The sequence below is a fragment of the Talpa occidentalis genome, unplaced genomic scaffold (assembly GCF_014898055.3).
Source record: "Talpa occidentalis isolate TD23 unplaced genomic scaffold, MPIMG_talOcc4v2.1 talOcc4.7, whole genome shotgun sequence".
NCBI classification, from domain to species: Eukaryota; Metazoa; Chordata; class Mammalia; order Eulipotyphla; family Talpidae; genus Talpa; species Talpa occidentalis.
The window spans coordinates 47,483,390-47,504,680 of NW_023605083.1; the positions used below are offsets into that span (position 1 = coordinate 47,483,390).

The 21,291-nt window shown below is 33.8% G+C and overlaps 1 long non-coding RNA gene across 1 annotated transcript in view; it reads right to left on the reverse strand.

The window, feature by feature from the left end:
• Window positions 1–563: 563 nt before the first annotated feature.
• LOC119232142 (uncharacterized) overlaps window positions 564–21,291 on the reverse strand; it is a 90,469-nt gene continuing 69,741 nt past the window's right edge. The window contains exon 6 of the long non-coding RNA XR_005122017.2: window positions 564–685. This is a non-coding gene — a long non-coding RNA (uncharacterized LOC119232142). The remainder of the gene's footprint in view (window positions 686–21,291) is intronic.

Here is a 21,291-nt window from a genome sequence, read left to right on the forward strand (position 1 = left end):
CAGAGGCAAGTGACAGGACTAAATTCCCAAATGGCCAACAAAGACAGAGTGTTCCTTAAAATGCTTTGTCCCAAATAACATGCCGTCCTTAGGAATGAAACAGCTGAGCAGTCTACAATAATCTTACTTGATATACGTATTTTTCACATTGACATTTTTATTAATACAATTTTTGGGGTTATTATTATGTTTAAAATAGTAGCACAAGAATGTCTCAAGAAAACAGTCTTGAAATTTGATGACCTTCTGAAATATTGTTAAGCCACATTAAACATGAGTTTCTGTTAATAACACAAATGCTTTAAAAAATAAAAAAAAAATTTTAAAAAGGTAAGCAAAGGAAGGAGATTTAGAGTTAAAATTCACTGAATTTGGTATATGAGACTTGTGAGCAGGCTACACTATTGAAGCAGAGTGACACATTCAGATTTACAACAGAGAAAAGACAAGGGCTGAAGAAAAGAAATCTTACTGGTGTCATCTTCTTAATGAACAAATATGGCCTTTCTTTCAGTTTCCACACTAAAGCAAGTCCAAATATCTAGAGCTTCTTACCAGAGGAGAAGGCTGGGGTCTCTTGTGCAGGGACCTTGAAATTCATCTCTCAGGCTCTATTGCTTATATTGTAACTTTTATTTCAAATCTTCCTCCAAAAGGACATGCAGCATAGAGTGGCTGTGCATCGCTGGAAAGCAAAAAGCCAGCACAGGGGATTATAGGACATGGTGCTTCTTAATTGATACTAATCACTGAGAACCCAAAAAGCCACTATATTTCTTTGATCAAATTAAGGTTTAATGGAGGAAAAGTGATAAAGAACATGCTGACCAAAGCTTAATTCAGAGTTGGCTCAGCCAAGTCCATGTTTTTTATGGTTACTTCCTTAGTTTTTGGACATTTAAATAATACACAAATTTGATAACGGGAAAAATTCCTACTTGACTGTTACAGTAGGAAGGGCCATCTGTAAGCCCTTGGTTCTTCCTCACCTTACCACATTAGTGAGTTAGTGAGCATAAGCAAAGCATATTCCCTGGGGGAATGGCAAACACCACCAAAGACTTAAAAGAGTCATAAAACCACTAATTTGCCTTTCTACCTGTGCAAAATGCTGATGGGTCTTAGATTATCATGATCTTAATAAGGTATTAACTACAATTGTTGCTGCTGTTCCAGATGTGTCATTGTCCCTTTAGTAAATGAACTGAGCCATCTGGATTATGATATGTAACTATTGACCTTGCAATTTGCTTTACTTACTATACCAGTATACAAGGATCATAAGAATACTTTTACTTGACAAAGTAAAAGCCAAGATCACAGTCTTGCTCAAGAATATGTTAATTATCTTATTCTCATCTCTATTCTTAGTACACAGATATCTTGATCATCTTGACATTAATTAGAATGTCACATTATTTAATATATTTTTTGACATGGGGATCTGTGGACTGGATTTAATAAGCAGCATCAAGTACTTTAAATGCCTTAGTAAGAATAAGCAATTCAAAGATATACTGAAGAGAAATTGAGACCCATCAACTCAGCAAATCTTTTGGAGTTCAATAGTTTATAGCCTATCACAATATGTCTTCAATGGAAAATACCTTGCACTATGAAATAAGCACACTGTTTTCAGAAATCTTTTTGATTTTTGAAATGTATCTCACATTTTTGTCTGTTCCATGACCCATGTACTGAATAGGGTAGCCAGTTGGTTGGGCATAATTGAGATTTATGATCCAAAGTTCCAAAAGTACATGAAATACATTTGGATATGAATGCTATGTGAAGTTTTCTATAGCCATAGTAGCAGAATCACAGTGTATACATCCAGGATTTAGAGTAAATCTATGAACTTTTCTAAGTCTCTGAGAAACAGCTCCTCATTCGTTAGTAGGCTAATGATGTCTGTAATTAGGGAACATAAATGACTATGAGTTTTGAGCTATTCAACAATAGTAGTATTCTATGACACTCTAGGACATAAGGTTGGGTATTCAGAGCAGCAATTTATCACCATTAAAAATGCAATATAAGATAGCTGGCTAGAAAAGACTCAACAAATACAAGTAAGTTGCATTAGCAGATGATCAGACTCCTTTGACTTCGTCTGTTTTGTCTCTTCTCTCCTAACCCTCACTTACGTTCTCATGGAAGTTCCTTATGCCCAACCAACTGAAGATAAAAATCTTAAGTCAGATTTACAGATGGTTCTGCAGGATAACTTGGCACTCATTTTAAAGAGATGACTGCAGAACTCAGCACCCTCAGTTTGTTCTGACACTGAACACTGATGGTCATGAGAAATTCTCCAAGTGAGCAAAACTTCAAGCAGTGCATTTAGCCTTGACTTCAGCTTAATTTAGAGACACTTAAAGCTGCACTATATCATGGACAGTGGCTAATAGTTTGGATCTCTGGATAATCAGGGACTTCAGAATAACAGGACTGAAAAATGAAACAAGAAAGTCTGAGGAAGAGTTATGCAGATGGACCTCGTGGAATGAACACAAACTGTGAAGATATTTGTGCACATTGTTGATGCTCACAAGGAGCATATATTTTCAGGGAGACTTTCAGTGACTGAGAACATAGAATAACATGTTCTTTGGAAATGAATTTGACTCTTTCCTTAGTCTTCATAATGTGTCCATGAACAAACTGACCCTGGTCACCAGGATGAGAAGATATGAACAGACGCAATAAGAAGCTCTCTTTGCTAAAGCTGATTTATCTATTATTATTGCTGAGAGTTTCACCCTCCCCAATCAGAGACTGATGGTGAGCACTTATGGGTGTAAGCTTTATTCCAATGAGTCTCCTTCATCATGGAAGGGAGGGATAATGCTTTATTCACACTGAAATAAAAGCAATTCCAGAAGAAAAAAAAAGTTAAACATGGGTTATCTAAATTAGTTCTGGATTATTTGTCAGTTCTCTGGACTGATTAAATTTAAAGGCATTGATTCAATTTGCATAGGAAATACTAATTGCCCCTGGCATGAAATAGTAAAACAGTTACTTAAATTATTACTTGCAAACACCTATAATCAAATACCTACAGAAGGCAACACTTTGAATAACCAAGCATTTGCTACCACAGAACATTTTTCATGGAAATATTTGACTATTTATCTTAATATAAACAGGGAAATAAATATAGCAATTGATCCTAAAGGCATATCATTAGGGCTAAAAGAATGTGAAATTGGTTAGACCAAATGCATCGTTAGGGTTTAACCAAGCAGGGGTTTTCAATTAGCTGGAGGGAATAAAAGTAACTTTAACAGGGTGCTCATTTTATTGACTGAAACATGTACCAAATATGCTTATATGAAATGAAATTGAATATTAGAATTTTCTTGGTAATATTGGAGAAGAAACTATCTAAAAGGCTAGGGAGATTAGAGTAATAAAGTGAATATTTGTGTTCAGATCTGCTCGCCTGTCTGCTAAAATATGTCTGCTGGGGGCATTCAGAGGACATTTCCTTTACCAAGGCTAAGAGAAATTCATGTAGCTATTATTACAGTTTTACTAATGAATATCAGTAAAAGTATAACCTCCCATGATTGAACCAGGATGAAATGGACAGCTTAAGCAGTCTAATCACAAGTGCTGAGATTGAAAGAATAATAAAAAGCCTCCCCAAGAATAAAAATCCAGGACCAGATAGCTTTACCAGTGATTTCTACCAAACCTTTAAATAAGATCTAATACCTATCCTACTCACACTCTTCAAGAAAATTAAAGAGGGAGGAAATCTCCTCAATACATTCTATGAGGTTAACAGTGCCCTAATTCCCCAAACAAATATAGTGCAGAAAATGAAAATTATATGGCAATATCTCTTATGTACATAGATGGAAAAGTTCTCAACAAAATCCTAGCAAACAGAATACAACAGTATATCAAGAAAATCATCCACTACAAGCAAGTAGGCTTTATTGCTGTGATGCAAGACTGACTCAACATATGAAGACAAACCAGTGCCAGCCATCAGATCAACAACAGCAAGACAAAACCACATGATTTTCTAAATAGATGCCAAGCAAGTATTGGATAATAATCATCTTCCATTTATGATAAAAACCCTTCAAAAATGTAATAAGCAGAGCTAAACTAAGTTTTATGAAAGCTTTATGTGACAAACCCATAGTCCATAACACATTCAATGGTAAAAAGCTGAAAGCATTTCCACTAAGATCAGGAAGAAGACAAGGAAGACCACTATCACCGTCACCGCTGTTATTCAACATAGCCCTGGAAGTCCTAACTGAAGCAAATAGGCAAGAAAAAAAGACATAAAAGGGATCTGAAAAAGAAAAAAAATAAGTGAAACTGCCCTTATTTACAAATGACATGATAATATACTTGCAGAAACCAAAATTCTATAATAAAACTTCTAGAAACAATAAATGAATACAATAAGGTGACAGGATACAAAATCTATTCACAAAAATATTAATGATATTTCTATACATGAACAACAATGTATTGGAAGAAAGGGAATAAGGAATAGTTCCATTTAAAATCATGCCAATAAAAAAAAGAAAGAAATAGCTGGGATAAACCAAATGGAGGATGTGAAGGGCTTGTACAATGAGAACTATAAGGCTCTATTAAAGCAAATGAAAGAAGACACAAAGAAGTGGAAAAATATCTCACACTCATGGGTAGGAAGAATTAACATCAGCAAGATGACTATACCACCCAAAGCAATTCATGGATGTAATGCAATACCTATTAAAATACCAATGAATTTTTAAGGAACTAGAGCAAACATTAGTAAATTGGTATGGAGTCACAAAGGGTCCCGAACAGCCAAGGCATTCTTGATAGTAAAGAAGTAAAATAGAGCCATCACGCTTTCTGATTTCAAACATATTACATGGCAATAGTAATCAAAATAGTATGGTACCAGAACAAAAAAATAAACTCAGACCAAGGGAATAGAATTGAAATCCCAGAGAGAAGCCCACATAAATATGGACAAGTAATTTTCAGGAATAAAATTTTGGAGAAACAGTGGAGAAAAGATAGACTTGTTAATAAATGGTGCTGGGATATCTAGATAGCTACATGCAAAAAAGTAAAGCAAGATCCATTTTCAACACCACACATAAACATTCACTCAAAATGGATTAAAGATCTGAATGTAAGAATTGAAAACAAAAAGTACTTGAAAGAAAATAGAGGGGAACCACACACAGGACATCTACCACAAACATGTATTTGGGAATACAACCCCAGCATCAAGGAAAACAAAACCAAAAATGAATAAGTGGTACTATATCAAACTTAACAGCTTTTGTACCTTAAAAGCAATCATAAGTTGACAGGCAATTTTCAAATAGGAAAAAATAATTACATACTATACATTTGATATGGGGTTAATTGACAAAATGTACAGTGTATATATACAATTGAACAACAAAGAAACAAATGACCCAATTAAAAAATAGACAAGGGACCTAATAGAAACTTCTGTAAGAAGACATTCAGATAGCTTATAGACATATGAAAAAATGTTCAACATCACTTATTATAAGAGAAATGCAAATTAAAACCACACTGAGATATCACCTTACCCCTGTGGAGAATGGTCCATATAATAAAGAATGCAATTAATAAATGTTGTCAAGATTGTGGAGGAAAAAAACTCTCCTTCATTGTTGGTGGGAATGCAAGCTATTACAGACCCTTTGGGAAACATGGAGATATCTCAAGAAAATAAAAATCCCATTCGATCAGTCATATTGCTATTAGGCATTTATTCAAATAACATGAACAATTTAATACAAAAAGATCTGTCAATACCTATGTACATAGCATCTCTGTTTATAACTGCCAAATCATGGAACCAGCCCAACTGCCCTCCAACAGATAAATAGTGAGAGAAAATGCAGAGCATCTATTCAACAGAATATTACACAGCTGTGAAGAAAGATGAAGTGGTGGCTATGGGGTAAACTGGATGGTACTTGAGGTGATTATACTGAGTGAAAACAATTAAAAACTGAATACAGATTTCAGATGGTTTTACTTATCTTTGGAATATAAACACACACACACAAAAAAACCCCCACACCATATCACACAACCAATAGAAGAAATAAAAATTTGAACTTGACACAACAGAAGATAATGGTTATCAGAGGGAATAGGAGTAAGGGTGGAGGAGGTGAGAGAGGGAGGCAGATTGGGTATGGGCACAGATTCTTTGGTGGAGGTAAAAATAAAAAGTTTTATAAAAATAAAAAAGAATTCTACTGTTAGTAACCTTTAATTTCAATAATACACTGGAATTCACTTTTCCTCTCTTTACTGAAATAATTTCACAATAAATACTAACTAATCATAACTAAAAAACTTAGCTTACTTTTACTTCCCTTAGAGAATCATTGTGGATTCTTAGAGCAAGGACCATGAATCATCATGACAAAATTGAATTATGCTTAAGGACATTAAGATTTTCATTAGCTAAAAAATGTTTTGAGGAAAATTAAAGTCAGAACAAAATTTTGAAATTTGAAAATCACATTTGTATGATTGCTCATTCTGGGATAGTGATTTAAAAAAAAACCCTATCAATGGAATTCTAATATCCATATAAACTTGTATTCAGTTTGCAAAACAAGTTTCTGAAGTCTGCAAATTTTCTGTTAATATTAGTGAATTCCATGAAATATTTTGTAAACTCTGGATAATTTCTGTTTAATTTCATAGTTCTGGGCTTGAGTAAATTGTCTCGTGTGATAATGTGGGTTTCTAGGGTAAATGTTAACTTTGGCTGAGACACTGCATGAAGACTGAATGTTATTTGACCTCTAGGTGACTCTGGCCTCACTTATAAATTAGAGTTTATGCTTCAGCACTAGATTAGGATGACGAAATTAACTCCACAATTCTCCAGAGCACTCCCCAAACAGATTATGAGAGATGTCTCGTGCCTGAACCAAACTATCAGTAAGTAGTGACAAACAAGGAAACTCTTCGGCTCTGAAAATTAATAATAACTGATAGATTCAAGCAACTACTCAACTGCTTTACAATTTGAGATACAAGATCTAAAACAACAGTCCAGCCTTTTTCTTAGAGAATTAGTTCTCCTATGGTTTTCTATTAACTTTTACTGTATTTCTTTGCACCCTCAAATTTAAATATAAAGAGAAACTTTGGACTTATTGGCAACTAACTTGGATATTGTGCAAACATCAACTTTCTGTGCAAATATTTCTTAAATACTTTACTGAAAATTAATCTGGGAAGTAAAAGTGGATGTTACACCCACAGCTTCTTCAGTGAGTATCTTACTTATTGTGCTATTCATTATCATCTTTCCAAATGCGGATAGGCTAGTAAGAAGCAGGATGAAAACACATTCTCCAAACTGATTTGTTAAAGAGTACTATGACTTGTCCAATGCCTTTTAATCAAATCTCATATATCTGAAGCATCAATTCAGGCAGGGAAGAGAATGTTACCAGAGATTTTAACACAGTTTTTTAACACTTTTTGTAGGAGAGCTGAAAAAAGGCTGGAAACCAGTAAGATAATTCCACACTACTCTCACCCAATCTAAGCAATTTTAATTTTTTTTTCTCAATGGATTCCTATTAACTAATACCTTCATCCATTTTGAAAGTGTCAGGGAGTCTTTAAAATTCAAGAATTGGAAACCTTTTTTGAGAACAGCCTTCTGAGTATGAAAGCTCTGTGATTGCTTTTTCTGCAGGTCTGGAAACTAGCAGAACACTGGAGTCAGAGCTGACAAAGAATGGAGCCTCAAATGGAATTTAGTGGGAAGATGTTTAGAAAGTGAATAAAACTAGAATTTATAAGCTGCACAAAATTAGTTGGCTTGACTGTTTACATTAAATTTTCCAGCAAGAGCAGGTCAGAGGACATCCTTCCAGCTTCCTGCAGTTAAAGTAAGACTCAGACCATTCTTGACAAGTCTGGTTACAATACATAATCCCGACTGTTTTGTAAAAATTAAATAACAAGGTCACAAAACAAAACAAGGCCTCTAAAGTAGAAGCTTTACGAACAATAATTTTGAAAGTATCTTTCCGTTTTTATAAAAAACAATGATGAGGATTGGTGAACTAAGGCTATCTGGGGATAAAAAAAAAGAGAGAAGGAGAAACAGGACAGAGATAGTAGTATTCTGGCTGGTAATAGTACCTCGTGTGGATGATTGATAATTTTCTCCAGTTGGAGTGTCTTATGATTTAGGAAAGGGACCCAGAGGATAACCTTTACTAAGTAGTAGCAATGCAGCCAAAGTGCTTTTTTTAGGGATTTCTGTCACAGTGTTAAAGATTTTCAGTTTCTCTCAGTGTCATGGTGACAGGGAGCAGATGGGAAGATCTACTTTACAATCAGCTCATTTTGTACAGGTTCTAGAGTTCTCTAATCAAGCTGCCAGTCACAAAAATATTCAGTAAACTCCTAATTGTCTCTAACCTTCTATTACAAATAAGGGAGAATTCTGGGGGGAAAAATAAGAAAGGTCTGTTCCTTTACCATTAAGGGTGTAATAGTTTATTTTTTAACTTTTTAAAATTTATTTTTAATTGTGGTAGAATATACAAAACAATCGCCCCTAATCGTTCCTCTCCCCACCCCTCCGCCCTCCCCTGTAGTGTGTCTCTGGTTTATAGTTGCTTGTTGATTTTGATTTTTACTTTGTATTAATTAATCTTTTTCCTGGTCCCTTATTTAGGTTTTCTAAATTCCTGCTATGAGTGAGACCATCTGGTATTTTTCTTTTTCTTTCTGACTTATTTCACTGAGCATGATGCCTTCTAGCTCCATCCATGTTGCTGCAAACTGCATGTATTTATCTTTTTTGATTGCTGAGTAATATTCCATTGTGTATATGTACTACATCTTCTTGATCCAGTCATCTATTTTTGGTCATTTGGGTTATTTACATAGCTTAGCTATTGTAAATAGTGCTGCAATTGTATGGGGAATATAACCAAAATGAAAATACATACACTGTGCAAAAATGAAAAATGATGTAAGAATTAGATAAAATAAAATATAAAAAAATATAAAAATACAAAACAAAATTATCATCTTTACCATTTTTAAGCACACTCAGTATGCTCAGTAGTGTTAAATACATTCACATTATTCTGCAACCAACCTGCAGAATTCTTCATCTTACAAAGACTGAAACTCTAGGCTCATTAAAAACAGTTCTCAGTTCCTCCTTCCCCAGCCTCTGGCAATCACTATTCTATCAATACTTTCTGTCTCTATAAATTTGCCTACTCTGTACTTTGTATAAGTGGAATTTTACAGTCTTTGCCCTCTTATGACTGATTTACTTCACTTGACATATGTCTTCAAGATTCATCCATGTCACAAGCATTATGGAAAAATGTCATTCCTTTTTCAAGATTTTTTAATATTCTGATGTGTGTGTGTAGTATATGGTGTGTATGTAACACATACTGTATATATGAATTTTAAATTTCTCTTCCTATTTCTGTAAAAAAGATCACTGCAATCTTCATAGGGATTTTATCGAATAAGAATTATATTGAACTTCGGGTAGACATAAAATGGGCATTTTAAAAATACTAATTCTCCCAATTCATAAACACAGGACATCTTTCCATTTATTTGTGCCACTTCAGTTTCTTTCATCGGTGCCTTATAGTTTTCAATGCATAATTCTTTCACCTCTTTGGATAAATTTAGTTTGAAGTGTTTGTTTTAATGTTATTGTAAGTGGGGCTGTTTCCTTTATTGTTTATATAATTCATTGTTAGTGTATAAAAATGCAGTTTATTATTGTGTTTTGATTTTGTATCTTGCAATTTTCCTGAATTTGTTTATTCTAACTTTTTTCCTCCCGGTGGAGGCCTTATGATTTTCTCTATATAAAATCACATCATCTACAAATAGAGATGATTTCTCTCTTTTCCTTTGGATGAAATGTATTTTTTTTCCTTTTTATTATAGTGAATTATGTCCCAGTTGATGTTATTTGTTATATCAATGGAACAATGATTGACAGTATTGCTCACCTGGGGTTCAGAGAAATGGCCCATATGCCACTATGAAACTGTGGCAAGAAGAATCACATTAGCTCTGGAAATACATGACCATAGACAAATACCTGAGCAAATTAATTCATTCTCTTCTGGTCAAAACTGATATTAACTCCTATAGTTCTAAATTTATATTTGTATTCTGACTTTGGCACTAATTGGCTGCTTGATTTTGAGTACGTTTCTTAACTGTCTTGAGTCTTCTTTTTTCAGTCTGTAAACCAGATAATGTCAATCTAATACTTTAAGGATTAAATACACAATATATTTAAAGTCTTCGGTGCGACACAGAGATTACTTCAGGAAATACCTCTTCACTTTAGCTTATTCTAAGGCTTTTAGATTGATAAAGTCTGTTATAAAGACTACACATTAAGTAAAATATACAATATTGATTTTTTTTTAATTCCAAAGAGTATGTTAACAGCCAGTATTATATTTTCTCAGTTCAGCTAAACAATGCTTTGAGCAAAATGATCATGTATTCACAATGCTCTTGGGTGGCAAATTCTATTAATAATTGCTATTTGGAGTGCAATGTAGAAAGGACCCAGATGAAATATTCATATTAATTACAAGAGTTGAGAAAGAAGTTTCTCAATATAGCTAAAAATGTCTAGAGGAATACTACAAAATAACATAAAACAGTCACTAATGAAAGAAATAATGTTTTATTTTGAAACACTATTGTTTGATTAATCGAAAGTAGGAGGGAAAAATAGCAGAATTTGGCTGAAATTTACCTAAATACATGACAGATGTAGTTTAGTCTAAGTATTTAGGGAGTTATAATTAAAATCTTTAGCCTGCTGTTGAAATTAGATATCATTTACTGGTTTTTGGCTTTTCTAGAGAATCTAAGGTTTTTTTCCCCCACTCTTATTTGTAGCATACATTACAAAATATGTATTTCTAAATTGTTAGCAGGCAATAGGGTGTCTGTTTACTCAGTCCATACTTTCTCAATCTTTGTATTTGCAAGTTTCCTAGATTTACTTTAGCTTAAGATAGGCTCTAAATGATTCCGAGCTGTCCAGACTAAAAACATTAGAACTAGTCCTGGTGGGTCCTCGTGAAGTTAAAACCAGTGCTCCTCAGAGTCTCACCTCTAATGGGATCATTCAACCACACAGGTTGTACCCACTACATTGTTGCTTAGCCTTCAGCTTCAACACACCAAGGCTATGAAGAGCTCCAGCAACACACATAAACTGAACTTCCTGAAATTGGAGATTTTTTAAATCACCAAACCAAGGGTGGACAGATCTTATGCAATTAATTGTATGCTATTTAATTTGCAATTGTATGTAATTTAATGTTGTTCTTGTCTATTCACACTATCTCTTGCATGGACTCCCATTTATATTCTAAATAACTACAACTTTTCTTATTTCAAATAACCTCTAGAAGTCCTGGAAGATATAACATATTTATATATATATAAATATATATATATATATGTACTTAAATATTTAAGGTAAGAAGAAAATTCCAAACTGGCCCTGCTGAATTTGGTAGTCACTAGTCATATGTAAATACTTAAATTTTAATTAATCTAAATTAAATTAACTTAAAAAATTCAATCTAAATTAAATTTAGTTAAAAAATTCAAGGCTTAAGTTGCACTACTTTCACATCAGATGCTCAGAGGTAGCAATTCACAGACAGGGTAGATTTAAAGCATTTCTATCACTGCAGAAAGTTCTTTTAGATGACAATCCTAGACCTTTGAAAGTGCACTCTAAAGAGTTACTAAAACTTCATATTGTAATTCAAGCACCCTTTAGGAGATAGGTACATAAGCACAATGACACTTCCAACAACATATTCTATTTTTTTTTTTTTTTTTCTTTTTATAGAGGCATGCTTTATTTATTTAGTTTGTTTGTTTGTCTATACATGCACTGGGCACAGTCAGAAACGCGGGAGGGTGAGAGAACTCACCAGAGCCAGAGCGGGGAGCAGAGCAGGCAGAAGGACCGAAGTACACTGCTGAGGGGAGCAGCAGGCGGCAGGAGAGGTCTGCGCACCATGTGGGACCCTCCTCCGGTGACCGGGGAGCAGCCGTGGATCGAACCTACGCCGCGGAGGCCGCGGGCAGCTTCGCAACCCAGCGCTCAACCACTGCGCCACCGGAGAGGCCCGAACAACATATTCTAAATAGTAATGTGACAATGGTTATTTAGACAACAAATAAGGAAGGAAGGAAATGAGGGAGAAAGAAAAGAAGGAAAGAGGAAGGAGAAAATTTTCTAAATGTATCAGGGCCTTCCTCACATATAATTCCACATTAAATTTTAACATTTAACACTGGGACTAAGATTGTTAAAATCCAAAAAGAATACTCCCTCCTTTGATAATCAGCATCATTTTTTGGGAATAATTTAACAAATTATCCTAAATTGGTCTGTTAAGCTGTGACTACATAACCATAAAATCATCTTATTGTGGGGGGAAAAAGGAAAAAAAACAACACAAATAGTTTTCTCCTTGATGGGTTCCATCTTTATGAGTATGCCAAGAGTAGTGACCTGGTATTGCTACTTGTAGAATGTCAATTAAGATAGCCTGTGGAGACAATAAATTTTTTTACATTCTTTATGGTCATATCAACATGATCTAAAACTTCATTTCTTGAAGTGGACATTTCTCTATAAAAGTACCACTCTAAAATAATATTATTACTGCATATTAGATACAGGAGTATGATATGATTTTATATAATTCAAGATGAATTAACAGCCCAGGGAAATTTTCACTTCAAGCTTCCCCTGATAAGCATAGTCCAAGCCCCATAGGTATCGAGCAAATAATTTTTCATGAACTGGACATTATGATGAATTTCCTTTACCTTAGCTTTTATACCTGCATAATTATTCTACAATTTTAATACACCTGAGGTTAAAGGAGCTGTTTGTGGGATTTGAGACAAAGTTAGAGGCCATAAACTTGCAAACAATCTAACTAAATGTGCTATGCAATATTTGTAATATAAAAAGGAGAATGTAAGAAGAAAAAGACTATTTTTAAAAGGCATTGCTTCTTAAGATGAAGGGAACAATCTTGTGAAGATTAGGTTTCTAAACAGAATTAGGTTTGGGCAAAATTTTGATTAATGTGAAGATTGTATTCTTCTTTCTTTTTATTCATTCTCTGAACCTTCCTATTTTTAAAAAATATTTATTTATGCATACAAGAGCTGGGGTGTAGGCCGGAGGTTGGGGGGGCGGTGGTGGAGTGGGCGGGAAGGGGTGAGAGAATTCACCAGAGACAGAGTGGAGAGCAGAACAGGCAGCCTTACTGAAGTACACTGCTGAGGGGAGCAGCAGGTGAGACAGGAGAGGTCTGCTGAGCCATGTGGGTAGCTCCCTGGCAGGGGATCAAACTCAGGTAGCAGTGGCTGGTGATAACTTAATAATACTGAGATTTTAGCCCCTGCATCACCAGGGAGGTCCCTGAATCTTCCTATTTTATTTAATTAATCTCTCCACATCTGCCAAAGCTGACAAGTTTTTCAGACTGCCCAGAATGACACAGAACTTTTCATTTCTGGGCCTCACATAATGGACATTGCCTCAATCTCTAGGTCTTCATTCTTCTCCAATTCTAAATGTGTTTATCTGTCTCTGGAAAATGTTTAGTTTAAAAAAAATTGTTCTTTCAGGTAATTGGTCCTCAACTACAGCTAATAGTGAATATTTCAGGTGCTCTAGCAAGCTATTGGGGCTTTCCTTAAGCCTTTACTGGCTTATCATTATCATTGCTTAATTGACATATAATTCATATTTCACAAATTCTTCCTCTTAAAGAAGAAAATTCAATGGTTTTTAATATATTCACAAAGGTTTAAAACCATCACTATGACCTAGCACTAAAATTTTCATCACCCTAAGAGGAAATTCCAAATCCATTAGCATTCTCTTCCCTAACCCCCCACAATCTCATTCTTTAAAAATCACTAATTACTTTCTGTGTTAATGAATTTACTTATTCTGTACATCTCACATAAATGGAATCATATACCATAGGACCTTTTGAATCTAACTTCTTTTAATTAGTAACATCATATTTCCAAAGATTCAGCCATGTGTAGAAAAAAGAGCCATGTGTCACTTAACACCAAAAATATGATCTGAGAAATGTGTCACTAGGAATCTTCATCACGGTGTGAATATTATAGAGTTGTATAACTACACAAACCAGGAAATCCACTGGACCCCTGGCTTACATCTTATAGCCAGTTGGGACCACCTTCATACATGTGTTGTCCCTCACTGAAATGTCATTAAACAGTTGCATGACTATATCTGCACTCCGTTCTTTTATATGATTGAATAATATCCCATTGAATCACTTTTTTTCCACTCATCAGTTTGGTTCACCATTTTGCTCATTTACATTTTATAGTTTTTATGGATAATGTTTCAGTGGACATTCATGTACAATTGTTTTCTAAAAATAGTGTTCACTTTTGGAGGGTATATACCTAGTAGTGAAATTGCAGCATAAAATATCTCTGTTTAACAGTTTAGTAACTGTCCAACTGTTTTCCAAAGATTATGATGATTCTGATTTACCCACATCCCCATCAACACTTTTTATTGTCCTGTTTAATCTTCCTTCCTTCCTTCCTTCTAGCTCTGATAGTGGTTATGAAGCAGTCTCACATTATGGTTTTGACTTGCATTAATCTGATGATCTTGAGGATCTTTTCTTATGCTTATTGAACATTTGTATATCTTATTTGTAAAAAATGCCTATTTAATTTATATTTTAATTGTTTTTATGTTTGTCATAATAATACTTCATATATTCTAGTTAATAGATTCTATCAGATATATGATTTATAAATATTTTCTCTCATTTTATAGGTTATCTTTTCACTTTCTTGATATTAGCCTTTGAAGCACAAAATACTGTAATTATGAGGAAATCCAGTTAATTTTATCTTTTGTCTCTGTGCTTGTGCTTTACCCAAATAATTATTGCCTGATCCAAATTATTGAAAATTTATCCCTAGCTTTTCTATTACAATTTTTTATAATTTTGGATCTTACATTTAATTATATGATTTATTTTGAATTAATTTATGATATATTTTGAGATAAACATTCAAGCTCTTTCCTTTTTATGTTGATATTAAGTTGCCCCAACATCATTTATAATAATACTTTTCTTTCTCCAATGAATTACCTTACAACACTTGTCAAAAATTAGTTGAACATAAATGTAAAGGTTTATTTCTGAGCTTTCAACTTTATTGAACTTTATGTCTGTGCTATATTGTCTTGATTGCTATAGCTTTTTAGTATCATTTAAAATTAAGAAGTGTTAATTTTCCAACTATATAAATCTCAAACTTTTGGGAGTAAATTTATTCTTAATATTTTTCTTTTTTGATGGTATTTAAATGGAATTATTTTCTTAATTTCATTTTGCATTGTTTATTGCTACTACAAAGCAAAACAACTGATATTGTATGTGACCTTGTATCCTGTATACTTTCTGAAATTTATTAGTTCTAATTAGTTTTTACTAGCCCATGTTCAATAGTAATACTATTTTTAATATTGTATTTTGATTCAGAATATTATTGACCTGTTTTTATAATAATCAACCACTGAAATACTTAAAATAATATCATGACATACTAGATCTATATTTTCTCCACAGTTGTATTATTAAATTCTGGGAGGATACTTTATTTACCTAAGTTCTCACATCAAGTTGCCAACATGAATGTGGATCTCTTTAAGCTACATGTCCTTTAAGTAATTTCTTCATATGTATCTCAACAGTTAAGCTGAGGAAAAACCCTGGGACAGGGACATGTTGCAAGAAATTTTGCTGCTACAGTTCTCTGCTAATATGGAAATTAGATGACAAAATTTCTCTTTCAATAGTCTAATAATACAACAATGACTTAGAGTTCATAAAAAGTCACTGGGATCAAATTCCCAAATCTCCAATTCACCTCATGCTTTAAAATTTTGAGTCAGTCATTTTCTTTGGAATACCATATTTTACTTAAAGTCAGAAAAAAAATGTTGATTTAATGTGTAGAAATAAGAGTTTATAAATATAAATATATATTGGATGTTTATAAATGGTTATAAATACATATGATATAAAATTGAAATTTTCTACTGTTCTGAAAAGCCTATAACATTTTCTTGATTGAAAACATGTTGTGCTAAAAATCATTAACATTATCAGAAAGGATGAACTCAAATTTTATGTATATGAATTAGTAGACACTAATTTTCCTAGCAGAGTTTTATCCAGTCAATATTTTCATAACATTATCTTCAAGCACCAAACCCATGATTTTACTGAAGCTAGGCAATTTTCACCTTTGCTGCAAACTACAAATGTAATTTTGACTTCAATATTTGCTAATAACTATTCCCTATTTATGGATATTAGATACATGCTTAACACTAAAATTAGTTCAGCCTGAGGCATAAATGGACTACATTTGCTCCTTTTGTCTGTCATGCTAATTACTACCAATCTCTATAGGCTAGTCAACCATTCAAACTGCCATTATAATCAGACTCAATATCACACACACACACACACACACACACACACACACACAATCTCACAGAATCATCCCAAGAATTGCATTTTTGTTTCATATTATATTTCTAAATGATAATGCATGTAACAAAAAGCAAATACATAACATTTTATACATTCAACTCTTTATAATGCAGAGTTTTAAATTTATTCTGCATTATCCTTGAACATGAATTGGGTTATGATATTTCTAGATGCAATCTGACATTTTCTGTTCCAATAAAAAGTCTATTAATGAAGCCCAAGGTGACTGTGTATGATATGAAGTATTTGTCTAAGGATCCAATTCTGGGGTTTTATTCATTCCCATCTTAGCTCCTCCATTTTTTCATGGGTGTGTGTGTGTGTGCGTGTGTGTGTAAATCTGGGCAAATCTATCTCATTCTTTGTTACTCAAGTTTTACTTATGTAAATCGAATCAATATTTTCCATTTACATGTTATTCTTCTGAATAGATATAATGAGAATTAATGAGATTATTAGTCAGTAGACCTCCAGGCCATTGTCACTACATGGATAAAATTATTGGCTTCTAGAGGAAAAGGGATGGAAGGATTTGGGGAGAGAGAAGGAAATCTTGATGAAATCGGAGAGAGACTGGCAAGAGAGCGAGGTAATGACATCAGCATTTAAAAAGATCAAATAAAGGAAGGTAGTGACAATGGCAGAGGGAATTCCCTCTATTTCCTTTTGTTCTAACACAGTTCTGTCTTCTCTGACTCCATACCACCCCACCAGTACTACATTTTACACATTTCCTGTGTTCTTTCATTCTAATTACCAATGTCCACTTTGCCTTCCCATCATTAATCACATTAATCATAATTAATCACAGCAAGTCACAATTCTGACTTTGTGTCCAGTACAATATAGAACTTAGAAACAAATGTTGAAACATTTGTCCCTACGTCCAAGGAATAGGACACGCAGTCAGTCACTTACTAGTGCTCAAAAAAAAAAAAAAAAAAAGAAAAAGAAAAAGAAAAATGACAACATGGATTTGGAAGAAGGGAGATTTTGATAAGGCTGAAAGGTGCCACTTTGAAAAGAATTGGCTTCCTGTTCTGTAACAAATATGCTCTGAACAACATTTGTTGGCAGTGAGTAATGTATGTCAGGAAAGGCCATAATCTAATATTCATTCATCTACTTCTTTAATTGCCCAATTGCTAAGTCTTGTTTTCTATGAGGCTAGAGAAGCAGGAAGAACTTCCTATTAAGCTGAAATTGATGTTCAAAGTAAAGGTACTCAGCACTAAATCTGAATTAGTAATCAACTAATTAGATCAGTCCATATGCTTGATGCTGATGTTTTAGTTAACATTTTCTTTAATCAGCTAATGATGTAATCCACTAAGCTTGTCTTTTTTACTTAAACTTCTTAAATATGAAGTCAGCTAATCACATTTTAGCAAAATATATACCTAAGGAAGTGGAGAGAATTTTTTATATTTTTAGATCTCAGTCTAATTTCTTCAACCTAACATTTTCATTCACTGTGTTCTTATCATGATATTACATGCAATTAAAACCACTTTGCTCCCAAATACCTAAGTTCAAATGCAAATGTCATTTCTAAATAATTACAAATAATTACTGCATCATTTGGACTCGTTCATTGTGCCATCTCTCCCCCATTATCACATGGGACAAGCAACTCATTCTCAAGTGTCTGAAGAAACCACCAAAAGTCTCAGTTTCATCTGGCTTTATATGGTTTACCTGCATAGAGAGCGTATGTTGGTGGCAGATGCTGAGTTGCCTAATTCATGTCTCTGAACATACAGATACTGAAAAACTGCTGCATAACTATGCTCAGGCTGTCAGCAGTTTGCAGTGCCAGTGCCCAACAGCCATGCCAGGGTGTGCCCAGTGTTAGGCTTCTTGCCTGGATTCACCATTATATTTTTTAAGTATAACTCTGTGAAGTAATTTGATTTCTCCATTCTCTCCCTTGGCCAATCCTGCTCATTACTCCATTTAATTAACTTGCAATAAAGAGGCTTTCAGGAACTACTTGAACTTTTATAGAGACTTTCAGTTAATTCAAGTCAAGTGTTGGAGATTAAATACATTTGAAAAACAAAGAAGAAATGAAAAAAAGTGATTTAAAAGACATCTGTCTTTGTAAACATACTACCATAAAGAATTTCCATGAGGTTAAGTGCCAGGGTCCTTGTCTTATTTAATAATGAAAGGCTTCTAATCTATAGCAACACTTAACTATGAAATATGGCACTTGTTTAAGAGAACAAAAAAAAACATAACATTTGCAAGAAAAAGAGAACTTCCATTTTTTTCTGATGAAAAATGTTATTTAGTTAAATATACAGTTTACTTTCCTTTTATAATTCCCAGACCTTTCCTATCAGTTTCTTTTTTTAAATAGCAGTAATGCACTGTTGGGTATACAATAAGTTTGAAAAAAATATATGTACTCATATACAAAATTAAGGGTTTTATGTAGGGTGGTTTTGTACAAAAGTTTGTCCTCTTGTCAATATATGGAAACTTAGAATACAGTTTTCCATAGAAATAATATAAATGGTATTTAATTTTGCATGCCAGTTACTGAAGGGCTGGCTTTTTATTTTTTATTTTTTTTTTTTAAAAGAGGTATGCGGGAGAGTTGATTGCTTTCTACTCTCAGAGGCTGCAATCTTTTTTTTTTTTTTTTTTTTTTTTTTAAAGATTTATTTATTTATTTATTTATACAAGCACTGGGTACAGTCAGAAGTGCGGGAGGGTGAGAGAATTCACCAGAGCCAGAGCGGGGAGCAGAGCAGGCAGAAGGACCGAAGTACACTGCTGAGGGGAGCAGCGGGCGGCAGGAGAGGTCTGCGCGCCATGTGGGACCCTCCTCTGGTGGCCGGGGAGCAGCCGGGGATCGAACCGGCACTGCAGAGGGTGCGGGCAGCTTCGCAACCCGGCGCTCAACCGCTGCGCCACCGGGGAGGCCCAGGGCTGGCTTTTTAATATTCCACAATGACACTTACAAAAGCAAAAACACATTTCCTATGATAGCAATGGTAAGAGAAGTTACTCCCCTCTCCCAGCAGTTGCAAAATAGCTACATCACAGCTCCAGAAGGGGTTCAGAAGTAAAGAATATTCATAAGACAGAAATCTGAACTTGTGGTCTGTTCATGCAAGAAACAAATGGTGTGTTAATCTCCTTTGTAGTGTTGAACAGTAATAATAAAGTGGGCATACAAATACATGTTCACTGACATACAATAGAAAATGAACTGCAAAACAAAGGCTTTGTGCTTCTTAATTGCCCCACACACCCCAACATAGAAAGAAAATAAAAGTAAATTCATGAGCCGTTTCCTACATAAATGGAAGGTGACATACAAATCATTTAAACTTTATTTCAACCTTGTCAGCAAGATATTATGTCCGGTTAACAAATGACTAAATTGAGCACAGTCTGTCCCCAATTTTTCTGCCTATTGGTGGAAGAACTTCAATTCAAACACTGCCTGACTCTCATACCCAAGATTGGTTTTTCTGTCTCCCTGAATGGGTGCTATCAAAGTCTGTATAACAGCTAAAAGGATCAAGGGTACGTTTTCAAACAAAAGCCAAAGAAAGCACTGTGAAAGCCTCTTCTTGTATAGATTTGTGTCTCTAGCAACAAAAAGGGAAAAAAAAACAACTTTAAATGATAATTGCATTAATTTCTCCAAGGGCAGAAACAGAATTTTTGAAACCATATAATTAAAGACATCATTATAATATCTAAACGAAGTTTCAGATCTGACCACCAGTGTAGTGCTAAAACCTATTTATTCATTATCCAAGGCAGAGGCAACCAGCCAATCAGTTTCAAAGGAATGGAGCAACTATTCAATTTAAGCATAAAATTTGTAGTTTTCAAATAGTTGTGCTGATGTGGATCCTTAAAATGAAAAAAAAAAAAAAAACCCTTAGATTCATGTGCATTTCTCTTTTTGACAAATGATAGTTATTTAGAAACTTTAATATTTACTTATACTAAAAGAAATTATGGAAATTTCAAAGGAAAACAGATTTAATACTTGATGATATGCTACATTATAGCTGCATTTTGTGCCTTCATGCCAGATTTCTATCATGGTGATCGATATATTTTGAAATGTTTAGAAGTTCAGAGGATACATGTCTATCTGTGGAAACTACAGCTTTCCTTAAACCTTAAATTATAGTACACATCAAAATATCATTCTCATATATCAATTTCAAGCAGAAAAACTCAATGTTTTTTGCTAGCACATTAGCATTATCAGAATCTATGCTAATCTGAACTCAGAACCTTTTATCAGAATCTGAACTCAGAACTCAGTGACTTCCTTATTTCTTAAGTGTTTTATTCAGAGTTGTTAATTCTTTAGGCCCTGCTTCCTAACCTTACTGTAAAAAAAAAAAAGGGAAAAACTGAATATGAACTTACTGATTAAAGTTCCAGTATTTTAGTAAAACTATGAAAAAAAGTATATTTTTCTTCAAAAATAGTATTTTAAACAATAGCAATTTTTGAAGAATATTAATAGTAATAAATGTTTTTACATATAACCAGAGATTTGACAAATGTGCATACTTGTAGGAACTGAGAAAAGAATAAAAAAATATTTAGGAATGATCTGTACTAA